Source organism: Musca autumnalis, unplaced genomic scaffold (genome assembly GCF_047663935.1).
Source record: "Musca autumnalis isolate F117 unplaced genomic scaffold, ASM4766393v1 scaffold_3, whole genome shotgun sequence".
Classification (NCBI taxonomy): domain Eukaryota; kingdom Metazoa; phylum Arthropoda; class Insecta; order Diptera; family Muscidae; genus Musca; species Musca autumnalis.
The window spans coordinates 124,381,904-124,405,002 of record NW_027411866.1 but is presented as its reverse complement, the minus strand read 5'-3'; the positions used below and the strand labels follow the sequence as shown (position 1 = coordinate 124,405,002).

At 35.4% G+C, this 23,099-nt stretch overlaps 1 protein-coding gene across 12 annotated transcripts in view; it reads left to right on the top strand.

Annotated features, from left to right (window-relative positions):
• mamo (maternal gene required for meiosis) overlaps positions 1 to 23,099 on the top strand; it is a 698,235-nt gene that overhangs the window by 287,335 nt on the left and 387,801 nt on the right. For 2 of the 12 annotated variants that reach the window (XM_073974312.1, XM_073974306.1), the window contains one exon: positions 16,478 to 16,529. The exons of the other annotated variants lie outside the window; for them this stretch is intronic. The gene's annotated coding sequence lies outside the window, so the exon portion shown is untranslated. The remainder of the gene's footprint in view (positions 1 to 16,477; positions 16,530 to 23,099) is intronic. 12 annotated transcript variants of the gene reach the window in all.

Genomic DNA, 23,099 nt, shown 5'->3' with positions numbered 1-23,099 from the left:
AAACCTTAAAAAAAGTGGGAAATCGTAAGATAGTGTTGTATGGGGGCCTACATCAAAACGTGGCACAGTGCAAAATATGAGCACTTTAGCGGAACTTTACTAATAACTTTGAAAGGAAAAGGTGCAGATTCCTAAAATTTTGCACAAATGTTTATTATATTAGTGCACAGTGTGGGGCTCAAATTGGGCCACATAGACCCGCGGTTTCCTGTAGCGCTCATGTAACGGTGGCTGCCGTTTTTACGTTTTACATTAATTTTTCAATCGATTTTGATGCAAATTGGTATATTGAGTTTTCAGCGGATAGAAAACTTCTGTACAAAATATTTTCAATATAGGTTCGCGTTTTGGAATAGCCCCCACATGCCGGGTTCCCTCATATTGGGTATTTTAAAGGTTAAAGACAAAAATTGCAGCCAATTTTGATGCAAATGTAAATTTTAAGATGTTAGGGAATAAAAAAACCTCCTCAAACAAAAGCTGTCAACATAGGTCCACTTCTGGGTGAAGCCCCACAACCCTACACATCTATTAAGGAGTAAAATGTCAATATTTTGTGTTTTCATGTGTATCTATAATGTTTATTGGTCCATTCAGCAGGTCTGTACCATTAATTTTGTTAATAATGCCTTTCAGATCAAGTTCAGGTCTGCACTGCATTACAATTATTAACGTATTTTGGTATTTGCACCGCAGCATCTAAAAATGTTGCACTATATGTAAATCACCAACCTTTAGAGGTCAAAACTATGAACAATTGCGAGAGGTTTCTTAATTTTACAGAATTTATCATTGTTAGAATTAGTGAGTCCATTTCTTCAAAACACAGACAACAATGGCGTTCATTGTCGCATTTGCCTTCCACTTTTGGAAAATGCAACTGAATGAAATTCCCGAAGTATTTTTAGAAAATCTTGAATATCTCCAAAGACCGCGCGATACCGCAGCAGTTTTATAGCTTTGAGAACAGAGGAGAATCCAATCTTTCAGATTATATATATCTTTACACGTGAATGTACGTAACTCAATTTTGAAATGTCCACGGAAAATAAAAAATTATAATTTTGAAAACTTCAAAAAATCACTTCTTTCCGACTAAAATTGCAGGATTTTTTGCATTTTTTAAAGTGTAAAATATCATAATTGTTTTGTAAAATATTAAGAAAAATAAATCATGGCATACTGACTTACCATTTGTCCGCGCCACTTCATGTTTTTAATGAATCAAAAATACATTTCTTACAAAAAAAAAAAATATTAAACAAATGTGCAACTTTAAGTGCATTTTTAAGTCGTTTCGTGGAATAAATCGGCAAACTGAGTATGGACCATTTGCAGTGGAGTACTTAGCTAACGAATTCAATAAAAGTTCAATTAATTTCATGTACTTTGAAAATCCCTTAAAGTTCCACTAAACTTCCCAAATTTCGCACTGTGCGTGGGCTTGGACCGAAAAATTTCTGGGTAGGAATTTTGTAGCACCAGTGAGAATAAGATACCCATTGCAGGCATTTCGATAAGATAATGAGGCTAAAACGTTTAAAATACCAAAAATCGGAAGTTAACGTACTATGGGGGCTGTATCAAAATCAAAGTTCAGCCATTTCGATGGTATGGGGTGCAAGCGTGTTTCAATGGTATGCACACTAGGGTTATAGCTTTTTTACTACCTCGTATCCCTGTATCATATTTTGATGAATTTTTACCTAAGATTGGATAAAACCTTAATTAAAAGGTGATTCGATTAAAAAAAACTCACGCAGAGAGTCATTTGAACATTTTTCTATACGAGCTTTTTTGACAAATTTTTAAAGTCATTATAAGCAAATATGTTACTGAAAAAAAGCTTTGGAGCCACACGACATAACCAATATGGCATAATCTTCTGTTTCTCATTAAATTTATTATCATTACATATATACCATTTTATACCATACTAGCGGACCCGGCGAACTTCGTCTCGCTATTAAGGAATAAAAGTTCATACAAAAACTCAAATTTCGATTTTTCCAATTTTCCGACTTTTCCAGAGAGATTTTCCAAAATTTTCTTCCGTAAAGACCTTCTCCTCGAAAATACGAATAACTGACAAAAAATTTTACAGAAATCGGCCTAGCCGTTCTCATTTTATGAATTACTATACATTTTTTACACCATTTTTATATATATATAGATATAATTTTATTTCATATATCATATCAATTAAAAATGGTTTGTGTGAACCTTTTTCAATATTTAAATTCAATATAATTTACTATAATCAATAATAGGCAAAAAGTCAATCATTAGTGCAACAGGAAATAATTTTTTCATTTTTTTTTCATTTCATAGTATTTTTTCAAAAAAAGTTTTTTTAAATGGCTCGGGCGTGACATTTTTTAATATTTCAATAGAATAAACGTTATTTAATCATTAATAGGCTGTGGTTGAAAATCCTATTTTAAAGTTCATTCATTCTTGCTGCAGGAAATCATTTTTGGGAAAAAAAGTCAAAAAGTCATAACCCTAATAAACACCCGCCTTGGACGCTATTCCCAGTTCAGAAAACATATAATAATAATATAAACGGTAACGGTAAAATAGTCCTCAGTGTAATGTTGGTGAAATTTCCTGAGTATTTTAAGCCGTGAAAAACTTCTCTATAAGTGGTGTCATATGACACGCCGTTAGGACTCGGCAATAAAATAAATTGAAATGAAATTGAATTGAATTGTGGAACAATTATATTATTTCGGTGGAATATTGTGGCCATTTTCATACCAAACACTTCTATACCAAAATATAGCGAAATGTGTCTTGATTTCAACAGACGGACGGACGTGACTATTTCGACTTTAGAATTTTATGCTGATCAAGAATATATGTGTATACTTTATACCCCCATACCAAGTGCGGATATTATTCGAATGTCCGGCACAACTTTCGAAAACGATATCACTGTCGAAGGATTGACAAATGTTTTTCGGGTGTACACAAGCACGTTGTTCTTTTGTTCGTCAAAAGTTTAAAAACGATATCATTTTCGAACATTTTGCGAATGTTTTTTCTTCTCAAGAAAAATTGTTTCGAGAAACATTTTTTACTTCGGAAATTTTTTACGTTTTAAAAAATAATTTTATGTAGTTCGTGAAAAATTCCCATTTGCTTTTTTCAAATATTTTCGATATAAACGCTTCTTATAATATTAACAAGAAGCGATGATAAACACAACATATAGCTTGGTTTCAAATACAAGACAACAATGTTTATAAACTTTTACACGCATTGAATCGCAAACATTACAAAGAAGAAAAGGTACATAACAGAAAAATCAAGAGCCGTCAGATAAAGTTAAACATGTCATAATATCGAAACTCCGCCAAAAATGGTTTTTCGGCACTATCGTTAAAACTATCATCTTTCATTCGCTAATAATATTATTAACGGCATTCGAATTCGAAGGTTTTCCTGCCACAAACTGAGCGACGAATGAATCGTTTTTAATTCGTTCTCGAGTGTCGTTTTCGAACAAAATATCCGTAAAACTATCGAAAAACATTCGAAAACGGATCGTTTGCGATAGCAATGGTATGGGGGGGGGGGGGGTCTTCGACGAATGTTTCTATGTGTTATAAACGGAAGGATAAAATCAATTATATCCTCCATATTATGGTGGAGGAAGTAAAAGGCAAAAGGTCTTTTCAGATCGTCTTCTGGTAAAATATTAGATTTTTTGCCTTCTAACATAAAAGAGGTGATTTAAAGGAGAACTAAATTTATATTTCTCTTAATAAGAGAAAAATGTTTCACTCAAGGTGAGGTAAATGTATTCTTGAAAGAGAGAAATATGTATTCTCATAATAGAACAGAACATCGCTAATACATACTAGACGCTGTTCCCACTGGGGGCAGAATCTCTACTTATAAAGAAACAGAATATTTTTCCTAGAGGTAGAAATAAAGTTCCTCTCACTTTTCTTTAAAAACTAAACATTTCAAAGAAAAAACCAAACAAAACATGTCAAAAGGAAAAAATAACGAAAATTACATACTCCATGGTTTTCTCATAGCTAGAATAACACAAATTCTTCTCATACAAGATCGGAAGTACTTCTCATGAACGAACGTACGTTCCTCTCATAGAAGAACGAAATCTCTGTCATAGAAAAACAAATGAGCAGAAGATCTTCTCCTTTTTCTTAGAAGAGTGGATAGTGGCTTGATGGAAGTGCGTAAGGTTGCCCACAGGATATCTGACGGTTTTCATATGGAGATGATTCATCTTAAAGAGGAGCATAATATCCCAAATATTGGGGGTTGAAAATCCTCTTTTAGTTCCGAAAGCTATATACCAAAAATTCCTCCTACCATTTAATCCTCCTTCTTATCACACGTACAAAAAGCTTCCACCAAAATCCATTGCTGATGATGTCTTCTTTTGGTCATCATATTGTCAAAGTCTTTGACATTGTCGCCATTGACTTCTTCTGATGGCCATCAGCAAATTTAGTTGGACAAACTTCAGGCGCGTTTGCTTCTATATCCAGTGTTGATCGCTCTTGTCGCTCTACGCAAGATTCCGCATAAATCATACTGGCTGCGGCGCGGCTACAACAGTTGGCTATTTAAGGCTACGTGAAAATTAGATTAGTCTCTGTAATTAGTTAATAACATGGCAGGTATGTCTAAATTGTGTTTAGTGGCATCCAACAACTTCCACAACCATCGAAATGACATTGCACACAGCTCAGTTTTGATGATGACAGTTGCAGAAAATCGTTGTCTTTGAAGAAGAATAGTAGATGGACCCTGAAGCTCAACATAAAACCGACCACAGACGGACGGACGAATTGGTAACAACTTTCAAAGGCAGAAATCGTTTTGTATTTAACTGCAGCAGCATCTGCGAACGACAACCAAACAAGTGTTGTGTTCTACATGATTTGATTGATGGTTTTTTGATGGTTTCTATGCCCATAGGCATAGCGAAACAACAACAACGACAACATTTGTATGATGTTTTCTTAGCTCATATTTAAAGTGACCAAAAACAAAGAGGGGCTGGATGCTGGGCAATATACGTGAAATATGGTTGGTTTCATTATTTAGCATAATCCCTGGACCAACGATGTGATCAAGCAAGTGGCATGGTTTTGCTTTAAAAAGAAAACTGAAATAAAAATTTGCAATGCATAATTTTAATTGATTTGGAATTTTAACACGTGATAAATTTTAATGACTGGTACACCGTATGGAAATGCGTACATTATTTTAAACATTTATGCTTGCAAAAACTATCTGCCGCCAAGTCCAGCCAAACAACAAGCCATTTAACCAACTGAACAGGCATGCACCGAACCAGTCGTCGTGTCAACCACTGTCAATTTTGGATGATGTACGATTAAATGGCTCATAAATTTAATCGATAATAGTTACACAAACGAACGGACAGCGATTAGATATCAACGTTTAAATGATCATCACATCAACATGGTGTTTGACAAAACAGCTGCAGCGGCAGCAGCGGCGGAAGAAGAAAAAGAAGTCTTAAAGCGTAATTTAATCGTTGACAGAAATTGTATGTTGTTGTCATTGTCACCAGTCAGTCGTCAGCTATCAAAGCCAGTAGTAGTAGATCAATATGAAATGATAAGCATTAATGGTGTAATTATTTCAAACTGATTGGGTTTGATGAGGTACCACAACATATACATAGGAACAGAGTTCTGAGCAATGAATTGTTGGAAGAAAAATATTCTGGCCCTTTGGTATTTTTCAAAGGATGACTAGGCAAGTGAGACAGAGAATGCCCAGAATGCCCGGGCATTCCAACAAGGACCAGATACCAAATTTCCGCTATTTTCTTTGGAGACTGTGTCCAAAACCTTAAATATTCGTAAATTTGGGCTGTACCATTCTATGGGGGACGTTCGTGGACCTGTACCTACATGTCTGAATACAAATGGTTTTTAACCACAACGAAGACCAAGTACATTCAAATTTCAGCTATTTCAGTTGTCAGGAGTTATCGTTCTATCACAACGTGGATCTGCACCAACCATTCTCTTGGGGAATATTTTAATCCTTCAAAACGGAGTAGCTACCAAATGTCAGACATTTCAGTGTTATACCCACATCGAATACCACGTACAAAATTCAGTTATTGCAATCGGATTATGCGAGTAATTCCTTAAATATATCGAAAATCGGGCGGTACCATTATATGGGCCTGTATAAAAACGTTGACCTGCACTGAGCTGGGGAGGGTTTTGTAGCCTCAGAGAAGATCAAATGTCAAATTTCAGTCATTTCGATTGGATAAACTGAAAATCGAGCGGTATCGTTCTATGGGCCGTATATCAAAACGTCGACCTGTACCAACTAAGACTTAATACCAAATTTCAGCTATTTCGGTTGAATACTGTGCCTTAAACGTTAAAATTTCCCAAAATCGGGAGGTAACTTTCTATGGGAGCTATATTATAGTATTCAGCTAAAGCGGTAAGTCCTTGAAAACATCGAACTTTGAGGGGTATCGTTCTATGGGGGCTATATTAAAACATAAGACAACCTGAGTATCGGGAGGTACCGTTCTAACACAACGTGGACCTGCACCAACCATTCTCTGCGTAAATATTTTAATCCCTCCACGGAAGATTAAAAACCAAATTTCAGCTATTTCGGTAAGAAAATGTGGCTTAAACGTTGAAAATTCCTAAAATCGAGAGGTACCGTTCTTTGGAAGCTACATCAAAACGTTGACCTTCACCGACAAATTACCGACATTCTGATAGATTAATTAATGAGGCTACACACTGAAAAATACCGGGAGGTACCGTTCTATGGGGGCTATATCTAAAGTAGACGGAAGACCTATAAAAGTCTTCTCATGTAGACACAAGACCTCTTAAGGTCTTTCCTTACATTTTAGGGTCACTTAAGTAGACGGAAGACCTTTTTGAAATTTTCTAGGAGACAGAAAACCTTTTAGGGTAATCTCAAAAACCTTGTAAGGTCTTCTCTAGTAGATGGAAGACATTTTTTAAGGTCTTTTTTAGTACACAGAACACCTTTTTTATGTCTTTCCTGGTAGACAGAACACCTTTAAAGGTCTTTTCTAGTAAACAGAAGACATTTTAAGGTGTTTTCTGGTAGACGGAAGAACTTTTATAATATTCTCTAGTACAAAGGAGACATTCAAAGTCTTTTCTAGTAACACAAGACCTTTTAAGGTCTTCCCTAGAAGACAGAAGACATTTTAGGGAGTTCTCTAGTAGACAGAATATTTTTTGGGGTCTTCTATAATAGACATAAGACAATTTAAGGTATTCGCTAGTAGACATAAGCCCTTTTAATGAATTCTCTAGTAGACATATGACCTTTTAAGGTATTCTTCCATATACAGCAGAAATTTTCTTCTCTAGTAGATAAAAAATATTTTAAGGTCTTCTATAGTAGACAAAATAACTTTTAGGGTATTTTTTAGTAGACAGAAGAATTTTAAGGTCTTCTTTTGTTGACAACAGGCTTTTTAAGGTCTTCTTTAGAAAACAGAAGACCTTTTAGGGTATTTTCTAGTAGACAGAAGACCGTTTAAAGTCTTCTATAGTAGACAGAATACCTTCTAAGGTTTTCTATAGTAGACAAAACAAATTTTAGGGTATTTTCTAGTAGACAGGAGACATTTTAAGGACTTCTCTATTAGACAGAAGAACCTATCAGGTCTTCTATACTAGACAATGCACCTTTTAAGGTCTTATACAGGTTGTAACCGTGGTGCAATGGCATGCATAACCGCCGTGCATGCTGAATGCCCGAGTTCGATTCCCAGGAAAGTTGGTGACATATAAAACTTCTCTAAAGTGTTGTCTTAAGACAGGCCGTTCGGACTCGACGATAAACCATAGGTCTCATATCATTGAGCTAATATGAATCGGGATGCACTGTAATGGGAGAAGTGCCCCTGCCCCTTCTGGGGTGTTTCTGGAACAACCATCTGGAAGACCATTCTCTAGTAGACAGAAGTCCTTTTAAGACCTACTGTAGTAGACAGTGGACCTGTATCCCAGCAAAAATTCGGATCCATTAGTCATTATTAGACAGCGGAATCCTATGCAAATGCATATATGGTTACGATGGTCGTAGAGCAAATATAATTAAACAGAAACTCGTTTTATCACAAACTAAAAGGAATTAGGCCCAGAATTTTTTGCATATCGTGCATATTTTGACATATTTTTACATATTTGAATAAAATGATCATATGCAAAACCATATGTAAAATATATACAAGGATTTGTGGTCTAAAAATCCCACCGAAATGGCTAAAACGCGGTATTAAGTCTTCGCTAGGGGTATGAAACTTTACAACTGAAATTTGTCCGCATGGGTCCACGTCTTCATATAGCCGCCATAGAACGGTACCTCCCTATTTCCGATATTTTGAATGTCGTGTCCGCAACATCACACTTAAATGGCTGATATTTTGTATAAAGTCTTCGTTGGGAGTATAAACCTTTTTACCTGAAATTTGTCAGTATAGGTCCACGTGTTCATATAGTACCCATAGAAATGTACCTCCCGATTTTCGGCATTTTGAAAGTTGTAGCCTCAATATCCCACCGAAATGACTGAAATTTGGTATTTAGTCTTCGTGGCGGATTACATATATTTAAGGCACCAAACTTCGATGAAATTTTAAATGTTTTGTCTAGAAATAAATTTCCCAACTTATATTGCGATTTGTTCAGATTTGGATATAGTTCCGATATACTCTTTCGATTTCATGTATGTGATGCACCGAACTCGCGATGCACGCCCCATTTCGATGAAATTTTGGATGTATAACGGAAGTCCGTCTAGAAATAATTTTTCAAAATTATATTGAAATCGGTCATGATTTGGATATGTCACTCATATATATTTTCGTCCGATTTGAGCCATTGCACAGTGGTTCCGCCCGTGGACAAAAATCGAAAAAGTGATGGCGACAAATTTTATTGCGATTAAAATAAATATTCTCTAAACATGTCAAATTTTTAACATCCAGCCTTATTTTTGTAAATTAACAGCGGTTATATGCCAAGTTAAGTTGAAGAAGTTGTGATTTGTATGTGAGCCCTTAAAAACGAAAAATACATCCGCAAAGCATTCGTAGGTTATGAGTAAAATTATAAAAAATTGGAGAGGAAAATGAAACTTATAGGCGATGGCATTGGCAATATTTTTACGAAAAAACAAATTCATAATTCGTTTTCTAACTTCATTAAAAATAAATTCTTAATAAATGACTTTTTCTGCTATTTTTAATATAATTACTATTAATTTAGGTTGAGTTTTACTAATGTTGTGAGCATTTGTGAGTTTCGAAATTTTTTTTTGGAATGCAGGGAAAAGTCTCTTTTTTACGACTAAAAAAAGTCCAGCTGCCCCCATCTGCCACCCGCTATGTTAAACCTCTTATACCACACCAAAATCGTCAAAATTCCGAAAATCGGGAGGCAAGTTTATATGGGAGCTATTCTTAAACTTGGACCTATACTGAACATTTTTTGCAAGGAGGTATTTTGTTCACTCAGAACTCAAAATGCAAAGTTACATCCAAATCGGTTGGAAAATGTGGGTAAAATCGTCAAAATTCCGAAAATCGGGAGGTACGTTTATATGGGGGCTATACCTAAACGTAGACCGATATTGACCATTTTTTGCATAGAGGTATTTGGTTCACTCATAACTCAAAATGCCAAATTACAGCCAGGGTTGTAGTTTATTCAATCAGAACCCAAAATGCAAAATAACATCCAAATCGGTTGGTTAATTTGGCCAAAATCGTCAAAATACCACAAATCGGGCGGTAACTTTCTATGGGAGCTATACCGAAATGTGGACCTACATCCACTAAAAATGGTTTTCTATCTTTTTGGCTTGTTGTAAACCTATGTTTAAAGTTTGGAGGCGGTAGCTGTATTAGAACTATTTTTGGCACTCTTTTCCATACAAGTGGGACCACTGTGCATTGGTTGTTTTGTTGCATCCATTGCCACCGTACAATTATGATCAGATTTGGAAATGTGACACAATGTGGGGTGGGAATAAATTTACCTAATTATATTGAAATCGGTCGAGATTTAAGGATATATTTTCGACCGATTTCATGTAATTGATACATCAAATACGCTATGTCCAATTCGACGAAATTTGAAATGTATGACGGAATAACAAAAAACAAAAACATTGTTCCACAACATCCCATACGGGACAAGGGAGACTTCTCTCATATCAATGAGTGCACCTCGATTCATATTTAGCTCAATGATATGGGACCTACTGTTTATCGCCGAGTCCGAACGGCGTGTCTTAAGACACCACTTGTGGAGAAGTTTTTCAAGGCTGAAATACTCAGGAAATGTCGCCAACATTACTGAGGGGTATTTTGCCACCGTTGAAAAATGTTTGATGTTGACTGGTCGGGGAATCGAACCACCGACCTTCTGCGTGCAAGGCGGGCGTGCATACCATTGCACCACGGTGGCACCCGAATATGTTCTAGAAATAAGTTTGCCAACTTATTGTGAAATCGGTCGAAGTATCTCGCATATACATTTTCGGTCGATTTCATATATTTGACGCCCCAAACAAACAATGTGTCCAATTTTGGAGAAAGGGATGGAATTTGGTCTAGAAAAAACTTCGCCAAATTATATTGAAATCATGGTGGTGTAGAGTATCATATAGTCAGCTCCGCCCGACTTTGATCCTTTCCTTGCTGGTTTATTCGATGTATTTTGCTACCGACTTGCCTTTTATTTGATGTTATGCGTTCTCGCTGTAAACTAGTTCTTTTGAAACTAACTTTCACTTAGAACCGGGTATCTTTAAAACCCTATGACTTGTGGATTTAAAAAAAATCGTTAAACATTGAGAATAGTGAAAGTACATTTATCACAGAACCCTAAACGCTTTTACTATACAACCCGCAAAATGCAACAAATGCAAATTCAACTCCATCCTCTATGACAAAACAGAAAACTTTACTTGGTAGCACCTCAAATTAGTGGAAAAAAGCACAAACAACAATAATAATAACACACAACAAAAGAAAGTAAGAAACGCAGGTGGTTTAGAAGAAAATTTGTGGCATTAAATAGACACGTACACCCATATTCAGAAACACACACACACACCTGTATTTCTTTTTTTATGTGTGCCATGAACGTACCGAGTTGTTGTGATTGCTGTAGAATGACTGATCAACAACAGATTTGATGTGATTTCCTGACACAACTATACCGGATTTGATATCATTCCTCAGACAACAACAAAACAAGACTGGACATTGTAACTGTTTCGTTCATTTGCTATTGCCGTTTTCTTGTTGTCCAGCTTGTCTGCAAGTGAAAAGACACTTGCGTTAGCCGGGCGCTATGAAGAATGTTTTCCAGGCACTTGGCACAAAGCCATGCCAAACAACCGACCAACCAACCGACCATCCTGGAACTCAAGTAACATTTGTTGTAACGTTAAGTGTAACGAATGGCAAATAATGTTTTAGTTTTGACCGAGAACAACAACAGCAACAAAATAGCTAAAACACCATCAACAATCACCGAACGCAACTCAAGAAAAAGAAGAAGAAGAAAAAAACTAAAACACTACAATGCACTAAATTAGATAAAAATACAAATTACAAGCGGTTTTGCTTAAAGCGTATTATTTTAAAACAAAATTTACAAAAAAATAGTAGAAGAAGAAAAAAAACGCCTAGGAATCTGCAAGCAGGCCTCAGCCCACTCTTTGAGCCAGCAGTAACTCCTTCAACAAACGGCCGCATAGCCAGCAAACAGCTTCCACTTCACATATCCGCAGCATGTGTACGACACAAAAAAAACCTACGTAGTCTGTAGTTGGAGGGACAACAACAAATCTCTCTTTGGATGGACGGACCCACGGTCCAATGGAAGGAGTTTAGATCACTTGTAGATCTTGGTACATTGATTTAAATACGAAATCATAGCTAAGAGCAATGATGACGAAGACGACGAAAATAATGCTGGTTGGTGGATTGCACAGCCCATGCCAGCGCGCTATTGTTGACGGGTAGTGGTGGTGGTGAACATGCGCTGCGCGGCATGAAAAAAGAGGGCGAATAACTACAAAAAGTTGCGTTGTAATAATAATGATAATAATAATGCGTACAAGATTAAAAAATCTGATTATGCTCTGGGGAACACACATTCACCGCCATTCACCTACAAAGCACGCAAAAATACACACATACACTAAAGTTTAGCAATCGCCTATGCCTGTTTATTGTAGGAAAAAATACGTATGTTTTAGGACACAAAAACTCTACAACACATCGATCACAAAGGGGCATGTACTGGCGGCACTCATGCAGCGAATTAAGGCCAGGGATGGAAATTTGGAATTTTTCCATATAAAAAGTAAGGCTTTAAAAGTCGGGACCATAATCTAGGAGTTTTAGAATATTTTTGGAGACGAAAACTTACACTTGCGCTTATTATGAAAATTTTGAAATTTTAGAAATGTTGAAGACTTAGGACACATAATTTAAGTTTGCTACTCTACGTAAAGCATCTAGGAGTTCATTTAACAAAGCCAGTAAGACAAAACTCAGTATTAATTGAAATGTTCGTTAGTTACATTTCAATAAGTACTTGATTCAAATCAAGGAAGCTAAGCGAACATCTTGGTTCAGTTCTAGCGGGTCTCTAGCGAAGCGGCGAGGTTTCACAAGATATTATCTAAGAATCCCAAATCCTTAGGTAGCATTAAGAGCGATGGTTGTATGGATCTTGATGATGACTAGCATACAGCAATCCAAAATCAATCCCGCACTGAAGTGGATGAATGGGTGATTGGTAGCCTCTCAAGATATCAATGGGCGATTAACAGCATTCAGCCTTACAACTTGCGGGAACCGAAATGTAGCGGAACCTATGTTAACAATTTTAAATGAGATGTTTACACTGCTTGCGTCTGCTTTTCTCGTACATACCTGGTCTATGGAAAGAGGTAAAGGTGGCCTTCCTCCGCAAAGCGGGGATACCTGGTCACACTCTTCCTAATGACGAATTAGTCTTTCTCACTTTATATTGAAGACATTAGAATGTGTGCCCCCGTGGTGCAATTGTATGCACACCCGCCTTGCATGCTGAAGGTCGTGGGTTCGATTCCTAGGCCATGCAACATCAAATTTTCAATGGTGGCAAAATACCCCTCAGTGATGTTGGCGACATTTCCTGAGTATTTCAGCCATGTAAAACTTCGCTACAAAGCAATATTATTAATCGGGGTGCACTCATTGATATGAGAGAAGTCTCCCTTGTCCCATCTGGGATGTTTGTGGAACAATTAGAATAGCTATTCTGATCAGTAAATTTCAGCACGCTTAATCAAGAGAAAGTCAATATAAACCACCTTAAATGAGGTGAAAAAATAAACTTTCCGTGTAGAAAACTGTTAGCAGAAGAACAACGCAGTGGGGAGTTCTCTCACTGCATTTCTGGCTTCTGATAATAAACAAAATTCTTATGTGTTTTGACCATTTAAAAACGAAGTTGGTGGCTCATTCTAATGATTTTGTAGTACCAGAGTTCCGATTAGCTTGATTTTACGCGGGATTGGGAGTACTCTACGAGTACGAATTTTACAAGAAGTTTACTCTACAGTCTGTTGTTTAATGTGGCAGCGCTCCCGATTGTTCCTTGTTGTCTTCCTATAGACGAGCAGAAGGTTTTTCTACAGAAGAGCAGAAGGCATTCTTATAGAAGAGTAGAAGGAGTATAGTAGAGCAGAAAGTCTTACTTCAGAAGAGCAGAAGGTCTTCCTATAGAAGAGCAGAAAGTCTTTCTATAGACGAGCAAAAGGTCTTCTTATAGACGACGAAAACTTTTTCTTATAGACGAGCAGGGGGTCTTCCTATAGAAGAGTAAAATATGTTCATATATTAGAGCAGAAGGCCTTCCCATAGAAAGAAGAGTGTCTTCCTATAGAAGAGAAGAGTGTCTTCCTATAGAAGAGAAGAGTGTCTTCCTATAGAAGGGCAGAGGACCTACCTATAGACGCTAAGAGTGAGATCGAATAAAAAATAAATTTATTTTTTACCGTTATGTGCGTTCTTGTGTTGCTGGGGACGTGTTTGTTTTTGTATAGTTTGCAGCTGTTGATTGAGAAATACCCACAAATACAAATAAAAAAAACGGTATTACAAAAACTAAAAGAGTGCTCGTCAAGAGTAGAATCTGGCTTATTCGATCGAGCTTATTTTACTCCCACTTGAAAACGAATGACAGGAGTACTCCCGTTCGTATTCGAGCGAACATTTGGCAACTCAGTGTAGTACGAAAAAGTGGTAAATTTTTACCATCCTTGTCGTCAGGAACCATTAACTTGCGAGCTATCCTTGATTGTACACGCAGAAAAATATAAGTTAGAAATATGTTTGAGTCCAAACAAATATTTGTTCGGGACAAACATAATTTGCTTGTGTCCAAACAAATATATGTTTGCAAAATAACATATCTCAATTTTATTTGTTTGGGTACCAATATTTTTTATGTTAGAACATATTTCTTATGGATAGAGGATTTTTGTCAAAGAGAGTAACAGCAGGGCTATCGCGGATGCGGAATGCTATTTTATAATAAATGGAGGTGTGTATGCAGTCAAACACGTGAATTTCGTGCTTTGTTGTTGTTAACCAACGTAGCAAGCGAAGGGGAAAAGAAAAAATTTGTTCTTTTTCTTCAGTTTTCTAAATACAATCGTTGAGTAAAGACAGCAAAGGGAGTGAATAGGTCAGTGTCACTAAGGAGAAGCTTTCAATGATGTTTCTATATATATTTTTTTCTTTTTATAAGTGTGACTTCTTGTAAATAATTTCATTCCGTTTTTCTTTTATTAACGTCTGTTATGTATTTCTTTGGAATTTTTATGTACCTATGTGTCTGTTGTTGCTTTTGTGTTTGGTATTTCAATAAACCACCACCATATATAAATGTGTGTACATATATGTTAAAGATAGCCACTGAGCGCTTACTGAAAGCAAGTGAACATACATTTCAATGTGTTTTACATTGAAATTTACTCTCCCTTGCTCTCAGTAAGCGCCCACTGGTGCATGTGTTTTTTTGTATTATATTGTATCTATATTATATCTAAAAAATATTTGTTTGCACATAAACATAAATTTGTTTGCACCAAAACAAATATTTGTTTGAGGACCCAAACATATGCTATGGTTGGGACTGATTGCAACCAAATATATGTTTGCTGCAAAATATGTTTGGGACATATGTTAGAGAGGCCTTGTTTCCTCCGTGTAGAGATGTGTTAAAAAAACATTCTATTAAGTGTTTTTTTGATGGAGTTTCCATTAAAAATTTACTAAATTTCCCATCCCTGCACTGATCTCATTTTACCTCCAGGTAATGTGAGATAGAGAGGGGAAACAAAGAAACATGTTGCTAGTATTTTACATTTTTATTTAATTCTTCATCTGAAACAATTTTCATTCTCTTCCTAAACTTTTAAAATTGATGCGAATCTCTTTAGGGGTTTCTTTTCAAATTATATCAACTTAACATTTTTCGAAAAGATGATATAATAATACTTTCAAAAGATCGCAACTAATATTGAATATTCATATGACATTATTACGAAGCTAAAGAAAACGCAGAACATGCAGAGGATAAAGTCATCGATTATACATTGATGTTATCTATTCTAAATTTCATTTTAATTATAACCCTCGAGAGCTTGTTATTGAAGACGATTATAGTTATGGATATATGAGAAATTATTTTAAATGACTAAAAGAGTTGAAACATTTTTTTAGACGCTCTACAACAGGGGAAAAATTAGAGAGACATCACTAAGTTTGCTTAATTATGGGTGATCGGGAAGGTATAATTATATTTTTATTAATACATTAAATCAAAGAGTGTCCACATTGCAACTTGACTGGACATAAACTAAATTTTTAAGGAAGCTATATGACGCATGAAAATAATAAGTAAAAAAGAATGGGTTATTACTCATTACTAAGTAATGAGCGTGTATGTTCGATTGCAAACCCGAGAGTTGTGAGTCCATTGCTCACTGTCGGCCCGCAATATTTTGTTTGTGTACATTTCGACTTCCAATGGCCATAGAATAATTAGATATTTAGTGCGTCACACACTGACCTGTTTTTTGGCTATTTGTTTTGTTTTTTTTTTTTGGTAGTAATTAATAAAATAAATAGTTTTGTCTTGTAAAATTTTGAAAAAAAAACCTATTGATTTTTAACCTACTGGTAATGCATGTGGCTCCAGTGCAGCAAAACTATAACATTTTGTGTTATTTCGAAATGTTGAAAAAATTAAACAAATATTATTATTTAGTAAAAATAATTATTATATAGATATTACGAAATTTCACTTCACTTCTTTTATGAAAACCAAAATAATAACCACTATTTCTTTGTTTCTTTCAGGTGAGTCTTACATGACGAAATTTAAGCTAAATCTAATTTGAGATTAAACAAGGTAATTAATTAAAACATGTAAAATAGCCGTAAAATTCCGTGGGCAAAAAGCACAATCATAATGAAATTGATAATAGCGCAAGAAAACTCTCGAACTGAGCAAACCGTCTAAAATTTTGCCCTCGTAATATTTTGTCCAAACTTCCTCCACTCACTTGGTTACCTCACCCACAGAAGTTCAACATTTTTCGCAACAATGATTCGCACGATAACTCTTGAAGGAAGTTACGAATTTGGTCCATACTGCAATATTTCTACCAGATATATGTAGATCAAGTTAGAACTTGCACTATATCGGCCCACTCCTTCGGTCGCAACTTCGGAAAATTACAGTTTAAACGTGCTCTCAAATAGTTTTGATTTTTTTGCAAGTGGTTGTTCTCAGGACCCCTACTACTCGGTACAAGGTTTTTTTCAGGGACAAGTTCATACTTCCTTGGAAAACGGCCCGCTGTAAAAAACCCCTACGGTCTTCATATAACTAGATACTGTGTCGGTCCAAACTTTGCATATCGTAATATTTCTACGAATCTTAAATAAAGTTCGAAGATTGTGCTTATCGGTCCATTCCTTCCGTCACCTAACCCACAAAATTTCTAAATGTTTTGCTAAAATGGTGTGCGCGATATATATTGTATGGGCTTAACTGACTTGGTCCAAACTTTATATCTCGTATTACATTTTCCAGCCTACGTTTATGTTCGCAAATGGGCGACATTTGTTCCCTCTTTAGGGTACCTTCCTCACAACATTTCAACATGTTTGTTTAAGTGCAATTTACGGTCTGTTCGAGGATCTTTTGGAAATTTTTACGAAAGTAACTCATGTTGCTCTAAATAATACAGTGCCCCACTGAAATAAATGGTGGGTGCGAATATGTCGATAGGAATAACTTCCAATATAAAATACATTCCCAAAATGGTACCACTGCTATCGAAAACGATATCGTTTTCGAATATTTCTCCATAGTTTTACGGGTATTTTGTTCGTAAACGACATACGAGAATGAATTGTAAACGATTCATTCGTCGCTCAGTTTGTGGCAGGAAAAATGAATGACGTTGTTTTTACGATAGTGACGAAAAAAATTATTGTGGAGTTTCTTGATGTTTCAGTTATGTACCTTATTCGTCTTTATTTCTTTGTGATGTTTGCTATTCGATATGTAACTGTTGATGAACACTGTTGTCTTGCATTTTGTAACCTACCCATATGTTGAGTTTATCAACACTTACTCGAAACAATTTTTGTTGTGAAGAAAAAACATTTGCCAAATGTTCGAAAATTATAACGTTTTCGAACTTTTGGCGAACAAAAGAAAAACAGTTGCCAAACCTTCGACCATAAATAATAGTCGTTTTCGAAACTTGTGGCGAACATTCGAAAAATATCAGCAACTTCTATGTGGTTCCTCCTCTGCAACACTTTTCATTTTAAATAATTTAATTCTGAAAACCCCCTGAATGGGGGAAAATTTTGGTTGTGTTGCCGGTATTCGATGAAAGTTACAATTCACACAGGCTGAGGGTATATGATATATCACCTTATATGTAGTCTATGGGGACTATATCAAAACGTGGACCTGCATCGACAATTTCCTGGGGAAAAGTTGTGTATACCCAGCGAAGATTTAATAAAAAATTTCAGCCATTTCTACTAAGTTGGTGTTGGCCAAAAAGTTTGTAACACATCGAAATAATGGTCGTAGACCTGTACTTACACTGTGTGTAATTTTTGAGTCATGTCTTATTAACCATATTCTGACTCCACAGTGTGATAGAACACCAAAAATGAGAAGACACGTGTCTCGCCGTTTTTCCCTATCTCATCAACTTTCGCGGTTATAGGCCTCCAAAGGTTTGAGGCTTTGATGTAGAAAGGGTCATTTAGTCAGGACTATATCTTCCAAACTGTTAGGAAATTTGAATTTATCTCGGAGGCAAAGTTGTAGCTCTTGTCTTAAAGATCAAAAATCGTGAACACATATAATCCATCAAACTTCAGCTGCAAGGTCAACCCCATCGCCATAGTCAAATTTCTTTTAAAATTTTTCTCAAGTTTTGTTATACAGCTATCAAACCGATCACATTTGAAGCAAACAGCCAACTATAAAAATGTACCTCAGATCTCAATAAACATCTTTCTAGAATATACGAACTCTGTAGAAACGGATCTTAATGGTCAAAATAGCAAAACAATTTCGATTTTTATCCTCTTTTCTCGGCTTCTGCTCCATAGATAATAAACCGTTCAAAATTCAGGAAAACAATCAACCACAATATTGTAGCAAAGGCATCAATAAACAACTTTCTGGAACATACGAAATATCTATGAACGGTTCTTAATGGTAAAAATAGCAAAAATCTTTTGAAAATATCCAATTTTTATACTTTTTTCTCCGACTCTGGTCCAAAGATACGCAACCGGCCAAAAATTAAGGATACAGTCAACTACAAAAATGTACCTTAGATTTCAACAAACAAGTTGCTAGAACAAATGAAGATTCTAGGAACGATTCTTTCCTGTTCAGGTCCGTAAATAACAAACCTTTAAAATTTCCTTGAGTTTTTAACAGTTTGTTATTTCCAAACCTGAGCAGGGGGAATGTTACAAAAAAAAAATTTAATTGTTCGTGAATTTCAGCCCTAAGAATCATTCCTAGAATCTTCATATGTTCTAAAAAGTTGTTTATTGAAATCTTAGGTACATTTTTGTGGTTGACGGTATCCTTAATTTTTGGGCAGTTGCGTATCTTTGGACCAGAGTCGGAGAAAAAAGTATAAAAATTGGATATTTTCAAAAGATTTTTGCTATTTTTACCATTAAGAACCGTTCACAGACATTTCGCATATTCCAGAATGTTGTTTATTGAAGCCTTTTCTACAATATTGTGGTTGATTGTTTTCTTGAATTTTGAACGGTTTAATATCTATGGAACAGAAGCCGAAAAAAGAGGATAAAAATAGCAATTGTTTTGCTATTTTGACCATTAAGACCTGTTCCTTCAGGGTTCGTATATTCTAGAAAGATGTTCTTTAAGACAAGAGCTACAACTTTGCCTCCGAGATAAATTCAAATTTCCTAACGGTTTGGAAGATATAGTCCTGACTAAATTACCCTTTCTACATCAAAGCCTCTAACTTTTGGAGGCCTATACCGCGAAAGTTGATGAGATAGAGAAAAACGGAGAGACACGTGTCTTCTCATTTTTGGTGTTCTATCACACTGCGGTATCAGAATATGTTAATAATTTTCGTGTTGCACAGTGTTATTATATATACCAAAATGCATGTCACGACGAGCTGAATCGATCTGGCTATGTGCGTTCGTGCTTCCCTCAGTCTGTCAATCTAAACTTTGTAATCACGCTACAGGTCGAAATTTTGAACGGATCGTCACGAAATTTTGTGTGTTGATGGGGGTCCCGGAGGGGAAGAAGTATATTGATTTTGGTGATGGTAGGAGAATATTTAGGGGTCGAAGTGGGGGAAAACTTAATTGTGGAAAAATTCAACGTTTTATTCCAAAGCGAATATCTCCGCTTCTATAAGGTGTATTATACCTACCAATGAAAGTTGAAAACATCACCTTTACAACGATGTAAAAAAGGTCGGCGTAGGTGGTCAAACAACGGAGATGTCGCATTAGTCGTTAATCCAACCCAATTTTTCATTTTTGGAATTTTAATTGTAATGACGAATATCGTAGCTTTCGTTAGGGAGCATCCAAAAGCAAAGACTGGCAATGAAAGTAGAATATCCCACCTTTAAAATTATACAAAGTAGTCGCAATTTCCGATAATGCATCACATTTGTCAATTTTTTTAATTGCGCTACAAGTCGCAAATTTCATCTGATCATCACGAAATTTTTGGGGTTAATGGAAGTCTCATAGAGGAAGAAAACTATTGATTTTGGTGATAGTCTCATAATATTCAAGGGTCGGAATGGGTAAGAACTAATGTAGAGAAAAATTGAACATGGTGTCCTTATGAAAAATATCTCGGCTTCTAGTAGGGGTATTCCGAAAGCAAAGTCTGTCAAGGGAAGACGAAAAGTTAAAATTTACGATGATGCAAAGTAGGTTGTCATGCCATTTTTGAATTGTATTGTAATGAGAATATCCCAGATTTGGTTGCACGCATTTAAACAAAAGTGACCTATAACAATCAAGACATTCGGGACAAATGTTGAGGTGTGGAAAAAAAACGTTCAGATATCCCGATTTCCAATTTGTGGAATTTTATTTCCAATGCGGATATATCGGCTTCTGCTGGACATATTCCAAGGGGAGAGCTTGAAAGTGAAACTAGACCATGTACCGGCGCCACTGCACATGAATTGTGAGCGCTCTCACCAGGGCTGCCAGATGATTTTTATGAAAAATAGTCAAACTGACGATAAATAAAATAAAAATAGTCAAATTCTATAAAATAATCGTCAAAAAATTTTTAACAATTAAAATACACAGATTTATCATTAATTAAAAGAAACATAAAATGAATATTAAAATTAATAAACATATTCTTACTTCAAGTCTGTAAATTGAAGCAATCTATATAAATCTCATAATAAATGTCATGTCATGTCAAACATTTCCAAAAATCTTAGGCCAGGTCCACACTAGAGTTAAAAAAAATTCATGAAATTATGCGTTTTTAGATCGAGTTCCATACTAAAATAATTTAAGGAAATTGCTGTAGTGGGTAGCTTGAATATAAACGTATAATTTCATGAAATTATTTCAATGAAATCACTCTAGCGTAGACCGGGACTTCGCTCACGAAATTTTGAATCCATTTTTTGCTTTTCTTTCATGGTCACGAAATGTGAAAATTCTTTCAAGACTTCGAAAAACGAATACAATTGCTTTCAAAATCAATTTTAAAAATTTCAGGACTTTCAAGAGTCCACTATTATTGAAATTTTGACAATTATTACCTTCACAAGTTTTCCAAAAAATTAAAAAATAATAAATTTTTTCAGGTTCTGGAGCGTAGCAATTATATATTTTGTTTGTTTCACTTGAATCCTGTTTTGTTTTTGTTAAAAATGTCTTAGTATATGCAAATAATATTTAATTAATGTCAAATCGAAAATTAATTATTAAAATCAACTGAGAATATTTGAACAGTTTTTTAGAAAAAACCACAAATCTTAATTTTTGGGTAAAAATAGTCATTTATCAATTTTTGACCAAAAAATCGTCAAATCTAACAGCCATGAGGCTCACGCATACAACACCGAGGGCGTTAATTTCGCTCTCTCCACAAACATCGTGTGCGTTAATGCATTGCTAAAATTATTAATCATTGAAACAAGCGACAGCACAACCCTCTTCATTGACTGCTGAGCGAAGACTGAAAGGTGGTTGTTCTGTTGTTACTCTCATCAAGGGCACGTTTGCTTAACTCAGGGATGCACAAAGAGAATCTGACACATTTTCTCTTAAATATTTCACACTGCATTTTTGTTGGCTTTTCTTAACTTTTTTATGTTTTAAAACTTTAATTGTATTCTAAAATAGGAAAAGTTGTATATTGTTTAAAAATATTTATAAAACAATGTGTATATTTTTGATTATACTTGTGTGAATTATTGCTGCGATTAAGAGTAATCGACGCTAGAGTACTGTTTTGTTCATCATTAGCTTAACTAGACCATCTGAGCTTTAGTACAATCTACTTGGTAATTAATTATTTTGGTTCAATTAGCCCTAAGTCCTTTAGTATAAAAGTATCTCCCTAATAGAAATGTTTACCAATGAAGAGCTTAAGCACTGGTGTAGGGTATCACATAGTCGGCCCCGTACCGACTATAGCCTTTGCTTACTTGTTTTTATCTATCCCAGTGGCACCAGATGAATATCAATAGCCGGCTTAGATAAAATATAACTACAGGACTGGTGATAGCTCTAAAAAATATTAATAAGTAATGTTAGATGATAGTCTCCCTGAAAACATTGTATGCTACTGCATAAAACGATAAGTTTAACATTCACGCATTCCAGTTTATCAAGATGGACCTACAACTTTTTTAAACCTTATCTAGAACAACGTCAAATTCTTTGCAATCTCAGCTCAAACATTTCAATTGCAGCTGCATTTCTTTTTTATAGAAATCTGAGCAACAACCTATCCTTGATGAAGGTGTTGCAGGTGGTAACTGTCTACTAAAGCGTTGTTTTCTTACTTTTTGACATTTAGTTACGCATGTCAACGCATGTTTCCTATAAAAGATAGTTTAGCTGTTTTTTGTAACACTACTGCAGCTTGCTGCCTCTCCATGACTAGTGAAACTAACCAACAACTTATCCATGGTTGTTGCTACAGATCAACAACATTTTTATTATAATTAACAACCAAGCTAGCAACAGGAGCAGCAATAACAATAACAACAACAATAATAACAAAAACAACAACTACTGCTCCAAATGTGACAGCATAAGCTCGAAGGAAAAAAAATCTTTATTTGCATAGATAGTGGCATAAGTCTGAATAGAATGTTTTATTCTGCCAACAACAATAACAACACGATGGAGAGTAACACAACAATTGTTCCTCGGTCAATTC